This window comes from Pristiophorus japonicus, chromosome 9, assembly GCF_044704955.1.
Source record: "Pristiophorus japonicus isolate sPriJap1 chromosome 9, sPriJap1.hap1, whole genome shotgun sequence".
Taxonomy (NCBI): Eukaryota; Metazoa; Chordata; class Chondrichthyes; family Pristiophoridae; genus Pristiophorus; species Pristiophorus japonicus.
In genome coordinates this window covers 50,147,256-50,156,302 of record NC_091985.1, presented here as the reverse complement: position 1 = coordinate 50,156,302, position 9,047 = coordinate 50,147,256, and positions in this window count along the sequence as shown.

The following is a 9,047-nucleotide window of genomic DNA, read 5'->3' as shown; positions in this document are numbered from 1 at the left end:
CTATGTTCAAATATGGAATAATTTGATATTTTCAAATCCTTCAGGAAGTGATCAGTACACAGCCTTGACCGTTAAGTGATCTAAGTAGATAATGAATAGTATTCATTTAACAGCGAGGGAACAAGTACCTCAGGTAAGTGAAAAAAGTAAATGGGTGCATTCTGAAATTATCCTGGGAAAATACCAAATAGGAAAGAGAATTCTGTGCCAACTTGTTTTTAATCTGCATTTCTAGTCAAGAACCAATGGGGCTGAAATTGCCCCTTTCCTTAAGGTGGCCATACTGCGGAGTGGAGTTGCCGCCGACTTTTCGTGTAATGGCCGCCAATCATCCAATTGCCCTGCTGCGGTTTCCCGGCAGTGACTATCACCGTATCGCTTCCACAGCAGTGATGGCCAGCACTCTTAAGTGCGTCATCACTGCGAGCATCGCCGAGGTCCCGGGCCAGAAGTGATATTCCGCTATAAAAATCGTTCAATCATCGGCAGTGCCAAGAGTTGTTTTTTTCGGGTGGTGCATACTTCCTGATGCACACCGCCAGAGTGCCTTAAAGGTGTATTGGTTTCTGTTGATTTAGTATCAATGACTTTTTCCTGTTGTTTGAGAAGCAGTGCAAGGATACAGTAAGCGATTGTTTGTGAGTGCTGGAGGCTGGGCTTGGGGAGGGGTTAGAAATGGGGGCAGTGCTGGCTGGCCAACGCCTGCACATTGTACATGCCGCCAAGAAATGCAGGAGAAGGCGACGCTGGAGGCAACGGCTGCAGAGGCAGCGGGCAAGGGTTGCAGGTATCATTGCAGCCCAGCATGGAGAGTGCCAGGGAGATGGCGACAGAGGGGAGGCCAGAGAGCTGCTACAGGAAGACCCTCAGCAAGGGCATCCCCTCAGGAGGAGAGTGAGGTACGCAGACACCCCGCAGCAGATGCTGGGCCAGCAGGACAGGAGGCAGCCTGCAGTGGAGGCAAATGCTGGGTAACACAACAGAGAGCAAGACGGCTGCACAGATGTGGGGGCACAAGGCAATATCGACAAAAGGTCTTCCGCCACCAGTTTTCATACAGGGATCTGAATGATGATCAGTGCCTACGCAGACTATGATTCCGCAAGGACATAGTGATAGAGCTCTGCAATCTCTTGCAGGCAGACTTGGAGCCACAAACATGGGTGAGGACAGCCCTGAAAGTGGCATTCAAGGTTACTATCGCCCTGAACCTTTAGCGACTGGGTCCTTCCAAGTTGCCACTGCGGACATCTGCAACATCTCGCAGTTTGCAGCCCACACATCAATATGGGAGGTCACAGATGCTCTGAATAGGAGGAGGGCCAATTACATCTCCTTCCCTATGACCAGGAACAAGCATTACAGGGTTCAGGAGATCATTGATTGCACCCATGTCGGTCTCAGGGCACCCCAACCAACACTCGAGCAATTCCAAAACCTCAAGGGATTCCTCTCCCTCAATGTTCAATTGGTTTGCGCCGACAACTGCAAGATTATGCAAGTGGATGCTCCGTTTCCTGGCAGCTGCCACGATTCTTTCATGCTGCACCAGAACGGTGTGCCACACCTCTTCACTGGTCCCAATCAAGATTGCGGCTGGCTCCTTGGTGACAAGGGCTACGCACTGAGCACTTGGCTCATGACTCCTCTTCGCAGCATGCCTATAATGACATTGAGCACACAACTGGGATTCTCAAGCAGAGGTCCCGATGCCTGGACCGCTCAGGGGGTGTGCTACAGTACTCGCCTGAGTGCGTCTCCATATTCGTGGCGGAACTCCTACACGGCAAGCTAGCCCCAGGTGAGCAGAGGAAACGTTTTAAGGACACCCTGAAAGGTCAAAATTCATGGGAACCCCCCCAGTGTATGGGCTCATTGGAAAGGAAATTTAATTTGGGACTATCTACCGGAAAGTTTGAAATCCTAAAGTGCTTATGAGAGAAACTACGAACTTTAATCGAATTTTAGACTTTTACAAGACAAATTCAAGTCTGTGGGCGGGCCTAAGGATCTAAAAGGAGCCAACTTGATTATTGGAACTGTCTGGGTGTTGGGACTAAGGTAAATTGTCTGTAGAAATGGATATTCGAAAACCCTTCTGCACAAGAGGCATTAACATTACAACAATAACTCAGAGATGGCCAGTCATCAAACTAAACCAAGAAAAGCCATCTTCAACATGAATAAGAACAAAGGGCCCACTACAGTCTGGATGCAAAAACCAAGCACAAAAGGATATAGCGATTCCCAGCTAATTTTTCCATCAGGAATCAGGTTTAGAAGAGCAACCCACCCAAGACATATTAACTTTTAATGAGCCCGCCAAAATATTACAAAGAAATGTCAAGCCGCCAAAATTAAACAAAGAATTCTTCACTGATTTGGCACGAAGATTAGGACAACTCAAACCGTATAACTGGCCCCCTGCTTTAACGAAGTGTATGCCATACTACACCAGGGGTCATACTGCGACTAGACTATCAAGAAGGGAGAGAAACCAACGCGACAGTTGAAAACCAACATCTCCAGCCTCGAAGTCCTGAAGTCCAAAAGCAAGGAAGAATATCACCATCCATAACCAACCACAGTCAACGTGGTACCACCGAAAAAACACCGCGATCGACCAATTTCGAAACGAAACTCCACAAGGAAGAAACCAAAGAATCGAAAGTTTCCACTCTACAATCTAAGTCCTGACTACCAATAGATGAAAACATTACCTAAAGAGACTTTGAACCTATTTCTAACGAAGGAAACCGGGTACTTACCCCATAGATCCAAAACGCATCAGCTGACTCGACCCAACTGAAGATTGCGCAGTAAGAAGTCTCTTCCGACGTTTGGGGTACGGCAAGCAGAACCTACAGAATTCAACTAACCCCGAAATCGCGAACTACCACTAACTGACCAGAAAGGATTGGTAAGCATAGTCTCTGCCTGTCCTGGAGTCTAACCTCACTAGGATTAGGTATTGGGAGGTGGGAGGTGTAATTTTTACTGTAACCCCCTTTGAATGTGTAATATATTGTTCTTTATTAGAGTGATTATAAGTTTGACATTGTACTTTCTTGTCTGTAATAAAATCAAAGTTCTTTTGCATCAAACCAGTTGTCCTTTGCACTTTATGACCCCCCCCAAATAAACCCAGAGTCTAGAACCCAAGGGTGTGGGAGCGATTCAAACCACTCAAGTAGGTCAGAGGTGAACCTGCCCCCCGGGACCACCCCTTACAACCCTCAAAGCCTCCTTGATAAAGTGTAACATCCCCACCGGCACCTGGGAATCCCTAGCCCAAGACCGCCCTAAGTTGAGAAAGAGCATCCGGGAGGGCATTGAGCACCTCGAGTCACGTCGCTGAGAGCGTTAAATTTGTTTGACCTTCTGCCATAAAGTGTGGCTGTTCTTAGCAACGGCATGGCAACGCTCGATTCCAGCGATTCAGGAGATCAAGGGTCATCATGACATGCGCAGAAGAGGAGACAGAGAGAGAGGGAGCTCAGAGACACTGAAGGCGCAGCTTGGTGTGGTGTGGCTGCTTTGGGAGGAAGGAGGGAGACTTTAGAGCTTCACAGCAAGTAGGCAAACAAAAATGAGCTGTTACCAGCCACATATTATATCGAATTTGCCCTATAATGGAGGGAGAGGAGGAGGCATCATGCTGTGGAGACTGATGCTGGAGAGAGCAGTGAGGTGGGAGAGGAGCACATTGGAGGCCGCAAAAGAGCCAGGAGATTCTCGGACGAGGCAAATGCCTCCTTCCTGCAGGAGGTCGAGTTACGCTGGGGTGATTTGACACAGGGAGGGTGTGGGAAGCCTACCCCAAAGGCCTACCAGAAGATATGGACCGAGCTAGCATAGGTGGTATCGTTGGCGACCAACGAGGTGCGTGAGGGCACCAATGCCGCAAACGATGGAACGACCTTGTGGGATCAAGTATTACATTGATTTACATCTACTTATGTATTTATATAATCTGATTTGTAACAGTCATGAGTGACTATCAGCAGATATGAGGTCTTGCACTTTTACCGGGAATGTTTTACTCAAAGCCTGCAGTCACGGTGCACATCTTTAAGTAAAGACTGATAATGATCATAATAATCATGATTACATCTGTCGGTTATGTGTTGTATCAGTCTCTGTGACAGTACCTAGCAAGGATATCATGCAATGATCTCATGCCATGTCATCCTGTCACCTTTTACAGAAGAAGCTATCGACGATGAGGTCTGGGCAGAGGCGAACGGGTGTGGGGGCCACCAGTCCCCAGCGACATCACAGAGATGGAGGAGCAAGTACTCGGACTCGTGGGGAAGCACCCCCTTTTCAATCATGCTGTAGGCCATCTCAGCCTTAGACATACTTCTAGATGCATAAGCAACTGGTTGCAATTTCCCAGATTCATTAGCTTGTTGCAATACACACCCGACACCGTATGACGATGCATCACATGCTAGTACCAAACGCTTACATGGATCATACAACACAAGCAATTTGTTTGAGCATAACAGTTTTATAGCTTTCTCAAAGGCATTTTCTTGGCTTTTACCCCATACCCATTCATCTCCTTTACACAGTAAAGAGTGCAGTGGTTCTAACAGTATGCGAAGACCCGGTAAGAACTCCTTACCAAAGTAGTTCAGGAGTCCTACAAACGACCGCAGCTCCATCACGTTCTGTGGTCTCAGTGCGTTCTTGATTGCCTCCGTCTTCGAATTGGTGGGCATGATGCCATCCACCGCGATTCTCTCCTCAGGAACTCCACTTCAGGTGCCAGGGAAACGCACTTCGAGCGTTTTAGCTTGAGCCCCACACAATTAAGTCGACTAAAAATCTCCTCCAGGTTCTACAGGTGCTCGACGTGTCCCGACCTGTAACCAAGATGTCATCCCGCGCACCGTGGAAGACCACGGTGTGCGGGACCGACTTCAGTAAGCTTTCCATGTTCCTCTGGAATATCGCCGTGGCTGATCGAATCCCAAACGGGCATCTGTTGTAAATGAAGAGACCTTTGTGCGTGTTGATGCAAGTGAGGCCCTTCGATGATTCCTCCAGCTCCTGCATCATGTAGGCCGCGGTCAAGTCTGCCTTTGGTAGTGGGTATTGATCCTGCAGGGAGAAACGATTGATAGTTACTTTGCAATCACCACAGATTCTGACGGTGCCGTCTTCCTTGAGGACTGGAACAATTGGAATAGCCCATTCATTGAATTCGATCGGCGAAATGATGCCCTCGTTTCAGCCGGTCCAGCTCGATTTCCACCCTCTCTCTCATCGTGTACGGTACCGTTCTTGCCTTTGTGATGGATGAGTCGCGCCCCCGGAATCAAATGGATTTGCACTTTTACTCCTTGGAACTTCCCGATACCTGCTTCGAACAGTGAGGGGTACTTGTTTAAGACTTGGGCACATGAAGTGTCGTCGACAGACGAGAGCACTCGGACATCGTCCCAGTTCCAGCGTATCTTTTCCAACTAGCTCCTGCCGAACAGCGTGAGGCCATCGCCCAGTACCACCCAGAGTAGTAATTTGTGCACTGCTCCATCATAGGAGACCTTTACAGTAGCACTGCCGATTATGGGACTCAGTTCCTTTGTGTATGTTCTCAGCTTAGTACGAATGGGAGTCAGGACTGGCCTTGAGGCCTTGCTGCACCAAAGTTTATCGAAAGACTTTTTGCTCATTATGGACTGGCTTGCGCCCGTGTCCAGTTCCATTGACACCGGGAGTCCATTTAATTCAACCATCAGCATTATCAGGGGACACTTTGTGTGCACCCCATATACCTCTGCCTCCTCAGTCCGAGGCTCTAGTTCATCGTGATCCACCATTCCAGAGCTCTTGCAAATGTACCCTTTGAAGCTGCATGAATGGAAGCGATGATCACCTCCGCAGCGCCAACAAGGTGTTAATGGCCTTAGCATTCACCACCCTTGATGGTGGACTCTGCGACATCTGCAGACGTGCAGCTACAGGCATGTGAGTCCTGCCCTGTATGTTACGATTCGAAAACAACATTACTTTGTTCACAGTCCTTCAACAGCACTCGTGTGCTGAGGGATTTGTTTGGTATTGTCACTGGTGGCGATGAATGCCTGGGCTATCGCTATGGCTTTACTCAAGGTTGGGGTCTCTACAGTCAAAAGTTTGCAAAGTATTACTTCATGGCTAATGCCAAGTACAAAGAAGTCCCTGAGCATGTGCTTCAAGTGTCCTTCAAATTTGCAATGTTCTGCAAGGTGCCTTAGCTCGGTGACGTAGCTTGCCACTTCCTGGCCTTCAGACCTCTTGTATATGTAGAACCGGTACCTTGCCATCAGAACGCTTTCCTTTGGGTTTAGATGCTCCCGGACCAGTGTGCACAAATCATTGTACCACTTCTCTGTGGGTTTCGCTGGAGCAAGCAGATTTTTCATGAGGCCATACATTGGTGCCCCGCAAACGGTGAGGAGGATCGCCCTTCATTTGGCAGCGTTCGCTTCTCCTTCCAGCTCGTTGGCCATGAAGTATTGGTCGAGTCGCTCTACGAAAGTTTCCCAGTCATCTCCCTCCGAAAATTTCTGCAGGATGCCCACGGTTCTCTGCATTGTTGCAGGTGGGGTTCATTATCTGTATCTCATCGCCAGTTGTTATGTCTTGCATAAAGAATCTGACGAGATACTGTGAGCTCAAAGTAACGTGTGACTGTAGTCTTTTATTCAGGTCTCCAGCGTACCTCTCCAGCATGTGAGGCCTCCTTATATACAGTTGCTTCCAAGGGATTGTGGGATCCCTTGGGACTCCAGGGGATGAGCCCTCTGGTGGTTAAACAAGCTATTTACAGGTTTACATATATAACAGCCACGACCACAAACTTAGCGGTGCCCCTCTGGGTGCATTGCTCAGCTGAGAGCAAGTGTTGCACTGGCGCACGCATGACTCTAAATCTGAGTCGTTCCGGGACACCACACGTGGGATCTGGCTATGGCTTTCATCATTACGATGCCTGGTTGGGTGCTGTGCAGTTCACAAATGAACGTATCTCTGCCTTTCTTGGGCAAGACCAGGCAATTGCCCCACAACAGGCAGTCCACCTGCAGGGACATTTCGTCTTTGCGCCTGTGGAACGGCTTAATCGCCTCCTGCATTTCCACTGGGATGCTGGACCAGCTCCCATGGAGGACACAGTTTTTTACCAAGGACAGTAAAAGATCCTGGCTGGTCCAGGTCCTGATCTGGCGGGCCGTAACGGGGGACTTTTCATTTTCGAATGCATCCATTACCATGAGCAAGTCGACAGGCTGTGCCATTTCCACCCCGGTGCTGGGCAATGGCAGCCGACTGAGAACAGCAGCGCAGTTCTCTGTGCCCGGTCTGTGGCGGATTAAATAGTCGTATGCCGACAGTGTGAGCGCCCATCTTTGGATGCGGGCAGAGGCATTGCTGTTAATCCGTTTGCTCTCAGAGAATAGCGATATGAGCGGCTTGTGGTCAGTTTCAAGCTCAAACTTGAGGCCAAATAAGTACTGGTGCATTTTCTTTACCCCATAAACACACGCTAGAGCCTCTTTTTCAATTATGCTGTAGGCTCTTTCGGCCTTGGACAAACTCCTGGACACATAAGCGACCGGTTGCAAAATCCCCGATTCATTAGCCTGTTGTAACACACACCCACCCACATATGACGACGCATCGCAAGCCAGCACTAATCATTTACACGGGTTATACAGGACAAGCAGTTTGTTTGAACACAACAGATTTCTGGGTTTCCTAAAGGCAGCCTCTTCCGAATTCCGCCATACCCAGTCGTCTCCCTTGCGCAGTAGCGCATGTAGGGGTTCTAGCAGGGTGCTTAATCCAGGTAGGAAATTACTGAAATAGTTAAGGAGTCCCAGGAACGACCGCAGCTCCGCCACGTTCTGTGGTCTCGGCGCGTTCTTGATGGCCTCCGTCTTGGCGTCGGTGGGTCTGATGCTGTCTGCTGTGATTCTTCTTCCCAAGAACTCAGCCTCCTGCACCAGGAAAACACACTTCAAGCGTTTCAACCTGAGCCCCACGCGATCCAACCGACTAAGAACCTCTTCCAGATTCTTCAAGTGCTCAATGGTGTCCCTACCTGTAACCAGTATGTCGTCCTGGAAAACCACGGTGCGAGGAACCGACTTTAGCAGGCTCTCCATGTTCCGTTGGAAGATTGCCGCAGCCGACCGAATCCTGAACGGACACCGGTTATAGATGAACAGACCTTTGTGCGTATTGATACAGGTGAGTCCTTTCGAAGACTCCTCCAGCTCCTGCGTCATGTAGGCCGAGGTCAGGTCCAGCTTGGTGAATGTCTTCCCTCCAGCCAGGGTCGCAAATAGGTTGTCTGCCTTAGGTACTCATCCTGTAGCGAAAAGCGGTTAATCGTTACTTTATAGTCCCCACAAATTCTGACTGTGCCGTCCTCTTTAAGTACCGGGACAATCGGATGAGCCCACTCGTTGAATTCCACCAGCGCGATGATGCCTTCTCGCTGCAGCCTGTCCAGCTCAATTTCCACTTTCTCAGGCATCATGTATGGTACCGCCCGTGCCTTGTGGTGGATGGGTCGGGTACCGGGAGCCAAATGGATCTGCACTTTCGCCCCCGAGAAGCTTACGATGCCTGGCTCGAACAACAATGGAAACCTGCTCAGAACCTGGGTACATGAGGCGTCGTCGACGGGCAAAAGCGCTCGGATTTCGTCCCAGTTCCAGCGGATTTTTCCCAGCCAGCTTCTGCCAAACAATATGGGGCCATCCCATGGCACAATCCACAGCGGGAGTTCGTGTACTGCTCCGTCATAGGAGACTTTGACTTCTGCACTGCCAATTACAGGGATTAGTTCCTTGGTGTAAGTCCTTAGTTTGGTGTGAATGGGGATGAGCTTGGGCCTGCGTGCCTTGTTGCCCCACAGTCTGTCGAAGGCCTTTTTACTTATTATGGACTGACTGAACCGTGTCCAGTTCCATAGAAACTGGAATTCCGTTCAGTTCAACTTTCAACATAATTGGTGGACATTTCGAGGTGAATGTGTGTACCCCGTA